This window comes from Manacus vitellinus, unplaced genomic scaffold, assembly GCF_001715985.3.
Source record: "Manacus vitellinus isolate BGI_N305 unplaced genomic scaffold, ASM171598v3 scaffold_21_pilon, whole genome shotgun sequence".
Taxonomy (NCBI): domain Eukaryota; kingdom Metazoa; phylum Chordata; class Aves; order Passeriformes; family Pipridae; genus Manacus; species Manacus vitellinus.
Window position 1 is genome coordinate 2,035,844 of NW_021939546.1, and position 17,005 is coordinate 2,052,848.

General features: G+C 37.5%; 1 long non-coding RNA gene across 1 annotated transcript in view; it reads left to right on the plus strand.

The window, feature by feature from the left end:
- Nucleotides 1-301: 301 nt before the first annotated feature.
- LOC108639575 overlaps nucleotides 302-17,005 on the plus strand; it is a 90,838-nt gene continuing 74,134 nt past the window's right edge. The window contains exons 1-2 of the long non-coding RNA XR_001920590.1: nucleotides 302-647; nucleotides 4,899-5,001. This is a non-coding gene — a long non-coding RNA (uncharacterized LOC108639575). The remainder of the gene's footprint in view (nucleotides 648-4,898; nucleotides 5,002-17,005) is intronic.

The window sequence follows — 17,005 nt, forward strand, 5'->3', positions numbered from 1 at the left end:
TAACGGGAGAAGAGACATAAATGGCAAAGTCTTGATCAAAGGAGCTACTGTCAGGGTACCATCTAGATAAATTAAGAAAAGAATGCTCAGGTTTCTGTGAAAGAAGACTAATGACATTAAGTCAGGATGAAATAGAAAGAAGCAGCATTGCAGGCTGAAATAAAAGACTAGCCTGTCCTGACAAGAAGCCATGAGAAATTTCCTGAACTAAAAAAGTAACTGGAATTGGAAAGGAATGATTTTCTGTAAGTGCAGGGTCTTGAATAACTTCAAGACCCAGTCACGAAATTTGCTCTTTGGAACCTGTCAAGACAAGTGAAGGAATCCTCTGGAAGCACCTGAAACAGCAGTTGTTAATATCAGCTCTATACACTCCAGCTGTTCTGCATCTCATGTGCTCACTCTACCCAATGAGGATCAGCTCCTTCACTTAAAGTCTGAAACAGTCCCAGCTGCAGGCAAGCAAACAGAGGATAAAAGGAGAGTGTGAAACCAACAGCCAGTAAATGTTTATGTAACTCAGGGAACCCCTTTACAAGAAAGCAGGCATGGCAATCTCCTGGAGGAAGCAATGGCCCTAGCTGAAATCTTGGGAAGACTTTAAAAGTGATCTGAAGGTACCTGTGCAAACAGATATTTCTCAGAAGGTAGGACTTTGTCTTTGGGTATACCAGAAAGGATTTCAAAAAAGTAAATTAAAAAAACCCCCCAAACCTGTTTTAGTGGCAAAAGTGTACTCCTGGAAGTCTAATGTTTAAACCAAAATAAGATGCCCCATTTCTCAGGAAACATTGAATTGTTGTTTAAGTATTGACTTAGTTTTCTAAGAAATGCTAGCGTTCCTAACTAGAGGAGCAGATCTTCCATTAGAAGTTTCCTTGCCTCAGATTTAGATTCTAATATAGAGTACATTTTTGCAGACAAGCACTTAGTGTGATCAGTACTAAAACTGTATGAGATTAGCTAATGTACTTTTCCGTGATGTGCAAAGTGAATGCCAGGACACCCCATTGTACCTGACTGCAGTAGCATGAAGTTATGCTTCAACAGCCTTCCATTGTAACGTAGGATTTTGAAGGCAGGGAAGCAGTCTCTGGGGTGTTGCACATCAGCGAGAAATTATTTTTGAAAGTAGGAAATAAAGGAAGAGTTTGAACTGATGTTTAGAACAAATAAATGGGAGCAGCAAAACTTTTTGTAGTGGTATTACAGGCCGTCATAGAACAATAGCTAAATGAAGCATGTATTTAAAATTTGGTGAGAAGCTTTTGTATGTTTTAGTTCTGTTTGGCTCAGCGGGTGTGCTGCACTTTAGACTTCAGTCTCCAGAGCTGTCAATCCAACAACTTTCACAAATGCTATATTCACTTAAAAGCTGAAAGAGGAAAATAGAAGGAGATGATGTTAATAGCACTTAGCACTTATATAGCTTTCCTTCCTGGAAGTACAGTGCAAACATGAGGTAATTAACAAGTACTTTGTCTTGGAGATGCAAATGTGTATCTAAACAACCTTTAAGCATAAAGAACACAGACACGTAAGACCAACCTATGCCCAACTGCACATTTTCATGTGTAAATATTGCAAAGTGGTATTTATGGTATCATTTCTCTGTGTAATCAATCAGGAAGTCCAGCTTGTGGAAAACAACACAGTATATTTCTGCATGCAGGGCTCCTTCACTGTGTGAAGAACTTACTGTAATGATTTCAGGTTTTATTTGATGAAGTACCTAATATAGGTAACCACCAGAAAGTTATGCAAGGGGGTGTGGTGTTTGAGTCAAAATATGTGATTTAGTTGCACAGATGCACCAGTTATTTAAACTACCAACAGTCTCTGTAGCAATCCTGCTGTGCCTGCTCTTCTCTATCAGCTCCAACATCTACCAACCTGGCATTAGGTACTCTGAATATGTTGCACAATGTCTTGTACTCTTGGACAGATAGTTATCCATCTATCTGCTTGCTTAGAAAGTTCAAAATCTTAAAAGGAGAGAACCAGAAAAGAGAGGTTCAGCTGGCACTGAGAGAAGGGAAATCCTTTCAAGGAGAAAAAGGGACAGCTAAAATGACTAATGTCCGACTTAACATTTTTCTAGAAATGAGAGAGAAAAATGTCTGCAGGTATGATGTGTTCTCAGTTACTTTTTTTCTGGTTAAAATAAAAGTTTGGTGGTGTTTGCAAAGCTAGAAGTAGATTCATAAGTTAATTTGTTAATTAAAGAGTTGTTCTGAGCTCTGGAGCTACTAAAGGCTCTCTGTGGATCAGCCAGGATGCAGAGCAAGTCTCCTGGGGAATTGTCTGTTTCACTCTCCTCTTTATTCTCTGGCTATTATGACTTTAAAATGGCAAATCTGTCAATTTTGCAATTTCCTCCAGTAATAGAGTTTTGGCAGAAGCTGATGCCTGTGCTCTACTGTACTCATGCACAGTTAGGTAACCAATGCATGCTCCATTTGAGAGAGGCACAAAAAGCTCCTCAAAGTTACTGCATTATAGTCTCTCTCTCAGTGCTGAGCTCAGCTGCTGAGAGCAGAGGAGGTGTGAAAAGGCTTGTTAATAAAAGTCTGTTTAGATTTCATTACTGTGAGCAGCCAAATCAAGACAATACAGACCTTGCCAACCCTCTGAGAATTTCAATGTTCTCTGGAAATACTTTCTTTCCTTCACTGGATACCTTTACCAGTTGAACGTTTATGCAATGCAAGCAGAGCTCTCTTCTACCACCTTTGAAGAACAGAGAGAATGGAGACTGCCTTCCTTTTGTAGAGAATGGAACAGGAAAGATGAAGGAAGGGGCCTAATCAGACACACGAAAGAAGAAGCCTCCAGCTCAGCCTTCATTTTTCAGCCTTCTGTTTCCCCCTTGTTTTCTTTTTAAAACTAGAACAGGGAACTCCTTTGAGTTACAGGAGGAACAAAGATGACTGGCATGGAAGATGTGGCACTCTGGTACAGTGGTGTTGCAAAAATGCCAAAAACATTGGGAAGGGGCATAACTCACTGATTGACCCCTAGGTTGGTATGTTTGACTCCCAGCTGGGGTTTGGGAGTATGTGTTAGCAAGCTCCGGCACAGCTTTTGGGTTGTGCCAAAAGCATTTTATTGGCCAGATCCAGAGGAATCTCCTACCAAGATTAATTGGAAAAGAGGTGCAGTCAGCCACAAAAACTCTAACAAGATATTAAGTTCTTCTTCACAATGGCTCTGGCCTCTGAGCAGTGAAATATTCTGCATTTCTGAATGAAAGCTGTAGCCATGGAGGTATCTTTGGCTGCATGACCAGCCCTAGTCTTTAACCAATTTGAGGATTTTAGTGATGTTTTTCAGATCGCTATGAAAGAAAAATCCTAACCTGTGGCAGACTTGGCATGCAGTGTGGACAGGCTTTTTTCCCCCCAGAAGATTAAACCTCTACTTTAATCACAGTGTTTTTACTTTGTTGTGGTCTTTTTAATGTTCTGCAAGTCTTAGATATTTATTAAAGTTTTTTCATGCTTAACTCTGATGAAAGCAGATATAGGCCTCCTAAACATAAATGCTACTGTTCCTCTCTCTGTCAGCATAAACAATCACCTGAATATGCTGAATATATATATATACACACACATATACACATACATGTCAAACCCAACTAGTAATAAATGAAATGAAGTAGTTGCTGGGAAGCTGAGCCAGTCCAGTTCACTGTATATTCCACTGTGTTGAACTTTCATTATAAATTCAAAGTAAATTACAAAGGTCAGTAAAATCTTATTTCACTTTTCTTTTCACTTGTCCACTTGTATTTTCTAAATAAGTCTCAAATTTAAATGATTAATGACCTAACTTAATCAAAAGGAGACTTATTCAGAGAAGAACATGTATTAAATAACACATTTCCATACACATATTTTGCATCATTACTGAGTGATAACCTAATACAGTTAATTAGTACCTTTCTCCCTAGTATAACTTATTTGTCATGAAGCGTAGGATTTAGTCCTTTTCATCTTTAGTCATGTTGTGACTTTTGGTGTTATGTTTAGTGCTTGCAGTACCTCGCCCTTTCAGGAGATCCAGAAGGGTGATATTTTATTTATTCCATCATTGCAATCTTTTCTGTAGAGTTACTTAACAAAAGCATTTTGTTACCTGGAGTGGTTAGTGGTGTAGTCATGGAAGTCAATATGACTTTCACAATTGATTTCAATGAGAAGAGGACTGTGTTGACTGTGACTGTGTCACCCCAGTAAAAGATGAACATTGTGCCCTTTTAAGTACCATATCACACCTATATTTTTAAGAGATCACCTGTAAAAAATGGCTTAGAAAAGGAGGGGAAGAGAGATGTGTCTGTTAGTGCAAACCTTACCTTCTGAATTCTGTTTCTCCTTGCAGGAGAAAAATAAAAAATATAAGGCATGTACTGTATATTAATATTTATTCAAACTGTCTTCTGATGCATTGCCTTTCTGATGCTACATGGTGTTCTCCTGCACTATTTCCCAGCATGATGGCTAATGTCCTGCTCTGAAAATTATCCATTAAAATTTTATCAATTTTGTGTTTTGGTGAGACAGTATGAGGAAATGCCATTGGAAAATTAGATTCCTGTTTGACATCGGGCGCCCAGTCAGCAATCCAATCCCATGTGTTTCTACTGAGACATTAGGATTTGATATAATTTTGGGCAGAAAACATTTTAAAATGAAACAATTGAATTTTCTAGATGGTCTTGGGGACCACTTAGCTTAAGAGAATACACTTACAAATCAAAAGCCTTTCAATCATTCTAAATATTATTTGGATGATATTTGCTTTATGTGTAGTAGCAGTTTGAATTTGTATTGAATGTTTGACTGGCTCGTGCTCACATAGATGATGTATGAAATTATTATTTCATATTTTTCTAGTGTTTGCATTGCAAGTGACATCTGGCTGACAGGAAGCTGGAGAAATGGGATATGAAGTGAATGCTGCAGTTACCACAGTATCATATTTATCAAAAGGCTTAAGGTTGGTCTGTCTTTGTTTAACATGTGAAACTAACAGAAATGAATAAGAAACAGCACTTTTTTTTTTTTAAACTGAGCTGCTTAGAAAATGAAAATAGATGAAGAAAAAATGTTAATGGTATTCTGTTGATTGAATTAATTTGTGTTGACAGTCATGCATACTGGCTGAAAGACAGTTCTCAGCTTGTATGGAGGGGTTGGTTTTGTTGCTATTATGCCTTTAGATTTTGGTTAATGTTATATCATTCATACATAGTATATCACAGATAGGGAAGTCTGGAACAAGCTGCTGTAGCAGACTAGCACAGTTATTTTGAAAATTGAAGTGTTCAGCTACACAAGTTTAAGGGTGGGTTTAATTCTAATTGCATAATGACTTTGAAATGTACCTGTTGAAATCCTTTCTTTAACCAAACTCAGACCCCTAACACATTTTCATTAGGCCCTTGGTGTGTCTTGTACTTGTCTAATAGTAAATTGTTTCTTGACTAGAATACAGGTTTCAAAAATTATTCTATTATTTACAGTTTGAAATGTGGTATGAAAATTTATGATTCTTTAGAAATATGACTTCAGCCTTTAAAAAAGGCATTTTAAAAATGCATGTGGTTTGGGAGGAAGCTCTGCTCTTGTGTTACAGAACAAAACCAAAAGTGATACAGTGAAATGTCCAGCTTCTGGCCATGCCCTGGCTTCTACTCTGACTAGAAGTGTCTCTTGGACACTTTTTATCACTGCCTTGCTATCTTTCATCCTTGCTGGTTATGAATAATGTGGAATTTGTGTGAAGGAAACCCACCCTAGAAAACTCCTCTATTATTTCTCAACTATCCTGGAAGGAAGGAATTTTGGGGCTGTATGGATGTGCTGTTCAGAGGACAAAAGCAAGAAGAGATTGTACGGGGATAGTGGGGTGGGTAGAACAGACTAGGAGGGGAAAAGTCTGCCTAAGACAGACAGATGTCAGACTAAATAATCCAAAAATAATTGCATCTATACTGTTGCCAAGTGATTTTCTGATCTACGAAGTTATCAAACTGAGAGTATTCAGCGTCTTCCAGAACTTGGACCCTTCCTTTTAAACAAATAGACAATCCAGCTGTGTGGTCCAATTCACAGGTAGAAAGTACTAACAGTAATTTTTCTTTAAGTCTGCAATTGCAAGGTCTAGTTGGGAAACAAAAAAACAACAAAAGAAAACGGATCAAAATTAAAAGAATTGAGGGTAAGAAATACAAAGAAAAACAATTCCAAATTGTTCAAAGAGGAAAATTTTATTCCCCTAAGTGAACCTCAAGAACTGCCCATCTATTTACTGGTGGTAGAGGGAGTTTTCCTGTCCTCCCTTGTTAGACACCAGCAGTGTGAATACCTTCACTCAATTTTTCTCTCTGCTTTTGCAAACGTCTCCAGTCAATAAAGGCTGGACTTATTCTTTGCCATACTTGCCTTTCCTTTTTGTTTTCTTGACAGACAATTGAGCAGAGATCACTGAGATGTTGATCACTTCAGACCAGCTAAAAAGAGTATCAGATTAGAGCATTCAGAGCAGTATGTGTTTTGGGTGTAGCAATGACAGAAACAGAAATGATCAGAAAAGCAAAGAGCTGATGCTGCAGCACAGTCTGAGGCTGGTTTCCTAAGCATTGCATAGTAGTCCTTTTCAGCAATTCTTTAACCATGCAGAATTCTACATATCATTCATTGGAATATGCTTTGCAATTTTAGATGAAGATCACAAAGTATTTACCTTATAATGGCTTTGGATGTTGTGGCAAAGAATTTGTCATGAGGAAACATTAGGTACCTTGTCACTTATGAAACAAAAAAAGAGAGCCTTTCTGAATGGGTACTGGTCACTGTTGCAATTCCCATGTGCTTGGATGGTTTGTTGTAGATGGATTAATATAAAACAGTTTGCTTACCTGTTTTCCATGTTGTTATTTATTGTTTCTGAATATGACACCTTTTCTTGGGTTCCTTTAAAGCTCAAGAGAATGGATATCTATCATGCCTAAAGCATGTTACTTTGTTTTTCTGCAGTGAATGTATCCAAACTCTACTTGTGGGAGAGGTGGACTCCGTGGGCCAGGCCCCCTATCTAAAATTTTTACTTACTGTGTCTTTTCTTACTGACGGAATGATTCATATACAGACACATACGAGATATCTTGAACTTCTGTTAAACAAGTTTGCAAGTGTTGCTGCCCCCTGTTGAACTAAAATCACAGAAGTCTTCAATATATTTTTTTCACTTTAATTCAGCTTTGTGTGTTGTATTATGCTACATAGTATTCTGTCTCTACTTTGTGACATATGAAACAAGGCTGTTCTGGTTTTTAGCCGATGTTATTTATGCTCTGTGATGATGTACATGTCTACTTCTCTGTCTACCTAGCCACACACTAAGATTTTATCAGCTGCTGGTTAAGATTGTTAGACTTCTTGTATGCCAACACTAACAAAGAGCAAGGAAATAAGTGGTTAAGTAATTCAGCACCCCATTTACACTACTCTCATCAGCTCTCTTTCTCAATCTCAACTACCTCACTTCCAGTGACCACAGTCGCACTGTTTCCAGCTTCATCCTGATCACATTAGTTTCTTCTGTCTACTATTCAAGATAATGTTTCTTTGGTTCTGCTCCATGATTTTACACTTTCTATCTTGAATATTTGTACCCCAAACTAAGACATCATTAATTAAAAATTAGGAGAAGTCTGTAGATGATGGTTATTTGATAGACTGCAAGTTAAGAGCCGAGAGTCTGTGAAACACTTCACTGCATTCTTTAACATTGTCCTTTGGGTGCTGAGTAGTGAAGCCATGCTTCTTCTTAATAGTTTGCATTTACAGTCTGTTTCACAGAACAAGAGTGGGTCAGACTTCCTCTATTGCTCTTTTGAACTTTCCTCAGCCTGTGGGGAAAACCAGGTTGGTCAAAGGTCTGATCCCTTTGAAAGAGGAATCTTGGCACTTAGTTCTGTGGGGGTGAAGATGAAAGTGAATGAAGGATACTCAGTATAAACAACCTTTGCTTTTCAAGAGAAGAGTAGGAGCACCTTCATATACTACAGGAACAGAGTTCTCTAGATCATGTTAATGTCAGTTGAAGTACTTGCAAGTGAATTTTGAGGCAATTTTAAGGAGTGATTTGTATATATAATAAGAGCCAGAGAAAAAGTATTTACTTTTTGTTTAATGACTGTAACTAGTATTAACTGTGATAGACTTATGAACTGCCTGAGACACTTCAATACAATAGCAGACCCTGAATATATTTTTATTTAAAGTTTGCTTGGCAAAACACGACAGGAAGGGGAAAAGAGGCAAATGGACATAAGCACACAAAGCCATAAACCTGAGGTTTTTTCCCCCCTCCCTTTTATTCCCAGTTCTTACCTCTGGAACAGTCTTTGGATAAACAGCAATCCTGAGGTAATGTACCATAATAGCAAAAACTCTCTAAAGAGGGTGGAGTGGAAAAGAAAGGGGAGATTCTGTGATGATAAATAAAGTCATTTCCCTTCAGCTTACCTTCACAAAGTTTTAGGGTAGTTTTAGAAGAGTGTTGTTTAAAAAGAATGTTGCCTGCTTGAAACATTGCTTTCCCTAAAGGCAACACACTAGTGTATTGGAAGATACTTGTCCTCCTAGATGAGAAGAATTTCAATTCTTGACCATGGACATCCTAGGCTGGACTAAACAAAAAGTGTGGAAAGACCTCAGAAAGCCATTTTTACTCTCTATTATGGCTAAATGCTGTTATGACACATCTGAAGATATTGCTGTTACTGACTGATTTTGGCCTAATCTGTTTAACATTTTGATAGAATATTTGGGGTATTTCCCCTCTTTATATTAGCTTTGTAAGGTTTGATTTCTGCTTTGTAATTGTTGTGCTCCTTTTTTTTTGGTTATTTTTGTCCATATTAATAAAAATAGACTTAATTTATAATTTTTTGGCTAGAATAAACCTACCCTACCTACTTTGCAGGTGGTTACATAGAACTCAAAATAAAAAACAGAATGTGTAAAGTTGCCATAATGATGGTAATAGCTGTGAATTCCAATGATGATTTTAGGGATGGAGAAAGTCCTGAGTGTATGATCCTTCCAGTACGTATGTTGGTGTCTGTTCCTTGTCTGTGGACTAATCCTTTTTGAAGCCTTCCATACAGATCTAATTTGACTCAAAGCTCATCAATCTGAGGAGCCCTTTAGTAACAGCTATTTTGAAGTCTAAAATCCTTTAGAAACACTGTTTCACCATCCAAGGAGTTGATTTTGGCTCAGATAATAGAAACCTTGACACCTCAGAAACACAGCAATTGCATTTCATAGCTAAAATAAAATGGGTTTTAGATCCTTACACCCTAACCATAGCCATGTGGTTGGAGACTGCTAAATTCACATGAGAATGCATGTGTGTGCTCCTTCTGACAACTCTCCCTTTCTACCTGCAATCACTTCAATGTAATATATTTTCAAAGTCATCTTTCCTTGATCAGCTGACTACAGTATTTTATCATTTTGTAGTTTTTGTTTCCTTCATGGGTGAATACTTCACCAAATTGCATTTAACATCTATTAAATTGGATTTTTAAAATATCAAATGGTTCCATATCTCATTATGTTGTTCTTCATAATTTGTTATTTCTTTCAATTTGATACCACTGCATACTTAGAACTTGATTTCTTTTCTGTCATCCCATCTGCAAACAGGATCCTGACGAGAGTCCTGCCTTTTGAAAACATAAACTTCCTGGGAATGACTATTACATCCCTCTTTTCTTGAAGGAAGCATTTCTATTGCATTTATACTCTTCAGGTAGTTCTCAGATAGTTCTTTCCAGATATCCAAATCGTTTGTTTTTCACTTTCAGCATCTCTGATCTCAGAACTGCTCTGATGAGACGATGTGTTGTTTTTTTTGCCTAGTTGAGCTTTTACATTTACATCTGTTGGCACATACTTACACTGTTCCACGTGCTCTTTGGCTCCCTTGGTTCTTTGTCAGAGTCAATGATGGTGTTGAAATTTTGGCAGAATATTGAACTAGATAACACAGCCCACACTTCTGCTTTTTTCAGTGGGTCAGCTTCCTAAAGACAAAAACTGCGTAGTTTTGCAAAGTTATGGAAGCAAGAGTGGGCAAATCATAAGAGGTGTTGCTCATATTCTGTTCTGTTTCTTAAACTATGAAGTTTACCCTATTATGTGAGACTTTGGTCTAGAGACATAACTGTGTTTGTGTTTGAAGATGCCCAGAGTACTCAGCCTACAACTACTCTGAAAATAAATATACTAATGTGGTAGCATTTGAATACTCCCATCCAGAATGATTTTCTGTGTTGATACAGATATTTCCTCATCGATATTATGCATAGCTGCTGTAAAATACAAAATTAAAAAAAAAAAGACACAAAATGGTCTAGAAGAGAAAAACAGATTTTTTTTGTTTTTTAAATGGAATAGAAGTATTTTAAAAAAAAAAAAAAAGTCTTGAGAAGCCACTGCTTGTTTTGTAACTACTGTGGATAGACATCCTTCCAGTCAGGGGTGACTGGTGCATATACTTTTTTTTTTCCACCGAGGCAGCTTCAGTTTAATAACTGTTTGCATAGATGTTAGAGCAATTTGTAGACTGTGCAAATGCATGGTATAGGTATTTTAGCAGACTTGTGCCAACTTGAGTGTCTAGCATTAGACATCAGATCCAAATATGCATGTGTCCAGTTAGAGTTAATGAGTTGCAATATTTTGTCATGAACAGACTTCTTTACTAGTTACAGCACTCAGACACAAAAGCTCCTGTGGGGGCACAACTGCATTGTTAGCTATTTGCAAAAGTTTTAAGGTGTATTAATGTCACTTGAAGCTCTGTGCATAAACAAGAGCTCCCTCTAGATATTTATTTAGTTAATTTTCTTCAGACTTCAAAATTGATATGTTCTACTCAGATGCACTTTTTATGATTGTTGTTATTATCTTGTTGGTTAACTATCATGTTGTTGGTTATTGGGTTGGTACTGCTGAACAGCAATTTGATTACAATATTTCAGACTAGAAAGAGTTCAGATGAACTTTTTTCTTACATTCAATTTCTGGGTTTAATATTTTGTTTCTGTTTCCCTATGCAGTTCATTTTTTTTAGCATTACACAATAAAAAAATAATGCAAGTTTTATGTTTCTACATACACACATATATGCATGTATTAGTATATGTATACTATAGTTTGAGTTTGGGGATGATGTGCTTGTGAAAGAATCTGTACCAAAGAAAATCTGAAGCCCTCCATTTGCCTGCACAATATGACTACTAAGCCCTATTCCAGTATACCTTTTCTCTGCTGTCTTTCAAATACAGTCATTTTGGGTCTGGATGTGAGTGTGTATAGGTCTCTAAGGTGGCTATGCCACAACAACTGCCCCAAAATGGGACACTGATTTGTAAATAAAGCTGAGTTTCTGAATTCTAACTGCTGTCTGTTGCATCTGAGAAGTAATGAAGTTTCTGCCTAGACTGAAGGCACTGACCTAGAAAGATAAACAGGGAGCACATGTTTTGTGCCTGTGAATTACTGTTTGTGGTTTGCTTTGATAATTTTGGCCTTCATATAGAAGTAGTCACTTGTAGACAACTGGCAATTACTTTTGAGGCTGTGGGTATAATCCATTAATATCCCTAATTTAATGCAACCGTCCAAATCAAACATTCTTCTGTTTTTAAAAAAGCCTGCAGGTAATGAAAGCTTCAGAACATTCATATGTGTAGTGTTACAGTAGAGAAGTCTAAATTCTGTATTCAAAGGCCTGGTAAAGTCCCAAGCTCATATTAATGCCACTTCAAGCTTCTAAGGGAATATTTTGACTGTTTGCCATGGGCCCTGTTGCTTATGGAAAAGCAAGGAACTAAACTGGTGCCTGCTGGCTTTTAATACATCTTTTTAGGGGAGGCCAAAACTTGGGCCAAGGAAAATGGGGAACCCACCCCAGTGACTGTGCCTGATGACATTACCAGATGTGCCTAGAGAACTGAAAACTACATCTGTGAGGTTCTACAAATATCCACCCTGTGGAAAATGGTGGTACTGGTGGGAAGACTTCCTTGTGTCCAAGTATTTCTGATTAATCTGATATGGTAAATGTTAGGTTTTCCAAATGAGGAAACAGCTCTTTTCATTCCTAATTTGGAAGATTTTATCCTGTGAGACCTGGAGAATATTGAGTGGATTTCTTGTGTTATATCAGAAAATCTGACCATATTTCAGTGAAAATGTAAAACACCGTTCTTCCATTAGTCCATATTAATTTCATTAATCCATATTACAGAGTGTAAGAAATCTCATCAGTAAATTACCTTACAATTGGCAAATAGATAGAATGGGATCCTCAAATTCATTTTTCTTACCTGGATGTCAGAACTCTATAAAGCTAGACTGCAAGGTGTCTGCCCCTGTGATCACTCTCATACAGAGAGATCAAACCATAAATGACTTAAAAAAAATTGGATGTAGGAAAACAGTTCAAAATGGGCTGAGGGGACTTTAAACAGTTTCATTCTTCATTGCTTCTTTGTGCAGTCAGTCTGTTAATAATCTGTTTGTGTTGTTTATTATTTCTGAATCTTAGTTTACTTAGCCTGTATATAAACTCTGTCTCCTTTTGGTATTGCTGCATCATATTTCTGAAAAATGAGATCATATTGCTATGGAAGGAAACAATATGGAGGATGCCACTTTTGTATTTTTCCAGTCTTAATGTTCCCCTCAATGAGAGGAAGAAATCACTAATAAATATAAATTTGATAACCTTCAGAAAACCTTTTACTGAACAGTCTTGATTTCTGATTTGTACTAGTTCAAGTCATTCCATTTGCATACAAAAATAATCTCTCTTTTTCCCATCTGTTATATTATTGATTTACATCTTTCAGGTAGTTATCTGCAATGGTGCACACAAACATTCGTAGTTTAATACTGTCATTTTGAGCTGATTTTCTATAGTCTATTGAATATAAACCATGAAAAATTTAAGATACATTCCACCTTCTTTTAAAAGAAGTTTATTACAAACTTTGGAAATGAATTGTGTTTCACAATAATAGATACCTTTACATTCTTTTTTGGTGCTCTATATTTTTCTGACACTTGATAAATATCACTCTGTAGACCAATAAATGGTAATTTTGAAGCTTAGACCTTGATTGCTTTGTTTAGATAACTCTGTGTGTGTAATCATACCCACAGACTTTGAGTCATAGCCTGCCAAATCAGAGGACAATAACTGGAAATACTTCTTCCCAATGGCTGGCTACATGTTGCCACAAGTGAGATAGTAGGTAGTTTTAGCACGCTCCTCCTGGTTGGCAAGTACCATCACAGATGGTGTTAACCACGTCTTCGTGGTATCCTCAGCAGGTGAACTAAATATTGACCTGCAGTCTCTGGATGGCCTTCTGAAGTCAATGGTGCATTGGAGATAGACTGAGAGTATCACCTGTGTTTTAAAATGCCTCTTGAGTCATCTCACTCCGAGAGTGAGTTCAAATTAGCATGTATTAGGTACTCCACCAAAACATGCCTACTGTGTGCAGATGGAGCTCAAGTTATATGCAAAACTGGAGTTACAGCTCAAGCTGATACAGAAAGACAAAGCCCAATGTGAGTTTGAATATATATTTGTCTCTAATAGAAGGTAAATACTCTGAAAAACATGCTATGATTGGTATGAGACAACCAAGTCAATATAGCTGAAGTCTAGCTTACTTGTCTGTTCATCTCTGAAAATAGCCCCTTCTGTCTGTTGGTGAATGAAATAGTTTGATTCCCCTTAATTACAGTACAGGACAGTGGAATGCACCAACCTCCCTTTCTACATGCACAGTTCCTCTCAGCTCTGAGGAGCTTCGTCTTAACAATAGTGCTGCACACCATTGTGTCCAAAGGTAGTCAAAAGTTTGGAAGGACTTAAGGGAACGCGAACAAAAATTTATTAAAAAGTTGGAATGATGAATGCTCTATATGAGAAAAGAGTAAAAAGAAATATAAATAGGTTGACTGGCTGATGTATTCTGGCAGTTTATCTGAGGAAGCCTCACGGTAGTGACATCTGTTAGACTATAGACATGACTGTCAATATTCAGGAAAATGGACTCTTTAAAACTGTCTGTAAGGCTGGACTAGCTTTAGTCCTGGGTTACTCCACAGCAGAAGTACTTGTGTGACTTAAAGCTGGACAGATCACCAGGAGCTGAGCTTTCATTTTACTGCACTGATGAACTGCTGGTGAAGGCTTGATGTCCTGTGGTTGCATCTGCCCTAAGTCCTCGCCTTTCCAGTTGGTATTTCTAGTAAGAATAGGAAGAAGACCCGCTCTCACACCTCTGTGGTGCAGAAAGTCAGAAAACTTTGTTTCATTATAGTGGTGTCATCAGCAGATGAGGAACTTCAGAGAAGTCTTAAAAGACTAGTCTTTAAAGGATTAAACTCCTTCAATGGTAAGGAAGGATGTCTTTAGCTGGAGAACATAAATAAACATCTTAGTATTAAAGAACTGAAGGATTACTGATCGCATACAGAGATAACAGCATATTTAGCATCTTCTTATTCCTCCAGAAGGAGAAGACTGTTTCTTGATCAGAAACTCTTAAGTGTTTAGTAACAAGGAAAACTGAGGTTTAAAATAAAACACAGGTTTCCCTATGCTGTAGCCAGGCAGGGTGGGGGCTTAGATCTGAAAGGAGGAAGGCCACACTTGATCCTGGAGGGTAAGAATATTTTACCCTTTCCTTTGGGAATGGGGAAGCCTTATTAAAATGAGTAATTTCAAATTTAGACTGAATGAAGCACTTCAGCATTTACTATGGGGAACAATCCAGTGTTGGCAAGAGAATGAACATAATGACCTAATACTGTAAAGACTGTCTATCTCTGCTTCCTGTAGATCTGTGAAATGTCTGACTTTTGCAGGATTTGATTCTGATGTGACCACCAAGAAAACAGAATGAGGAAAGTTTTCTTATTCTTGGTGTGAGTGTAATGTTCCCACATTTCTTTATGGCAGTCCTAATCTAAACGATCTGCAATCCTTGAGCACAAAGCCTTCAGGTTTAGCTGGGGCAGGTTGCAAACTGCTGAACCCTGCTAAACATCCTCAGAGCTGCAAAAGGCACAGGGTTCTTAAGCTTTTATTTGAATAGGCTGTAGCTATTATTAAAATAACCTTCAAGTATTGACTCAAAATCCCTTCACACTTTGCTAAAATTGTGCCGAAATTTCTGTCATTCTCACTAATATGTTTCATTTTCTTTTCCACGTGCTATACTTAGCATTGTGAGAGTTTCTTCCTCTTCTACCTTCTGTATATTTAAAAACTGTTGGTGCCATTTTCCTGAAACAAATAAGTGAATTTTTCCCTTTGATCATTTTCTCTGTTCTTATTAAAAAGTACATTGCATTTAAAGCCGCCTGTTGTCTATTGTTGTTTAAATGACAAGTCCATATCGGGTGCTTTAAAAGTTTGCAGCTACAAATGGAAATGTCTTTAACTATTTATAATCATCTTTGTTTATATTGTCTTTACATGTAGAAGCATGGTAAGTGAGGCACAGAAAGGCATTGAAAACAGCATCTTGTTTAAAAAGTCAGTGTTTTTGTGAAATGGATCCATTCTTACCAAGGACCGAGGAAGTCTTTTATTTTTGTTTGGTTTTGTTTTTTTCATCAGCATATGAAATATTTACTTGTTAGGCAGTATCAAGAATACCCATTTTCTATAGTGCTGTACCAGCCCAACCCATCAATGTGCTGGTTAATTAAGTGTGACCTAAACCAACTTGACTTGAGCTCTGCATTAAATGCACAAAACCCATTTGAGCTGACCAGCAGCAGAAGTGGTACTCAGAGAAATTGAAAAGGATTTCTCCCAAATGCTTTCTACTTACTTACAGCACTCAAGTAATGGCTGAAGATTAGCATATGACATGACAGATTACATTAAGTCATGTCTTTCCACTGCTTTATGACAGCACTATCACATTAGCTTCTTAGCACTGGCACATCGAGGCATGCAAATGTTTTCAGACCCTCTTATTCAAATCTACAAGCTGACATGGCAGCCTTGATATGATTATTAGTCATTTGAGAGACTTTAATTCACGTCATCAGATAACAGGTTCTGCTAAAAGGTTAGAGAAACTGTCTGCTTTTAATGAAGCCCTCAAAAAAGACCCTCAAAACCTCCCTGCTCACAGAGAGCCTGATTTGACTTTATTGACAAGATCCCCCTAAGAGTGAACTTGAGTTGAATAAGTAAGCAGGCATCTAGAGTGAAAAAAACACTGACTTCATTTAAAATGAGACCAAACTGAGTTGAAGTCCTATCTTTCTGCCTCCAATTTTCTCTTTCTGGTTGTATCCCAGCTTTAAAGACAAAGTGCTCTACCTGGAAAATGTTTTCAGCATATGATGTTGAATGAGGAAAGGTGGGGCAAAGACTGGCTGGATACCTTAGTGGCAGACTTTCATTGTTATACTGAGTGGAAGGTCCCTGCTGCTTACCACGAAGGGTTAACTGATGCCATCTTGTCACAAGGAGCTGTGCAGCACACTTGCAAATTCTGTTAGTGCTCTTTTAGTCTGCATCTATTAACATCACTTCATATTCAGATATTGTTTTATGTTAAATCATGGTGAATTTACATTCCAGTGGAAATACCTCGTAAATTAGTCACCCATAGATCAGTGGTAGTTGGCACAGGGTGAATGAGGTGAGAGGTGATGTTCTTCCTGGGCAGGTAGAAAGGAAGGTAGGCCTTTACCATTAAAAGGGATACTTGTTGCTAGAGCAGGGATTTCTCTTTGCAGGTGGTGTGGGAAAATGGTGCTGATCCCAGAGAGCATTGCCCCCAGACCAAAGATATGTATCACAAAATTGAAAAAAAAAATAAATCTGAGTTCTTAAAATCCCTTTTCTTCCGTGTCACAGTGGCCTCTGCATC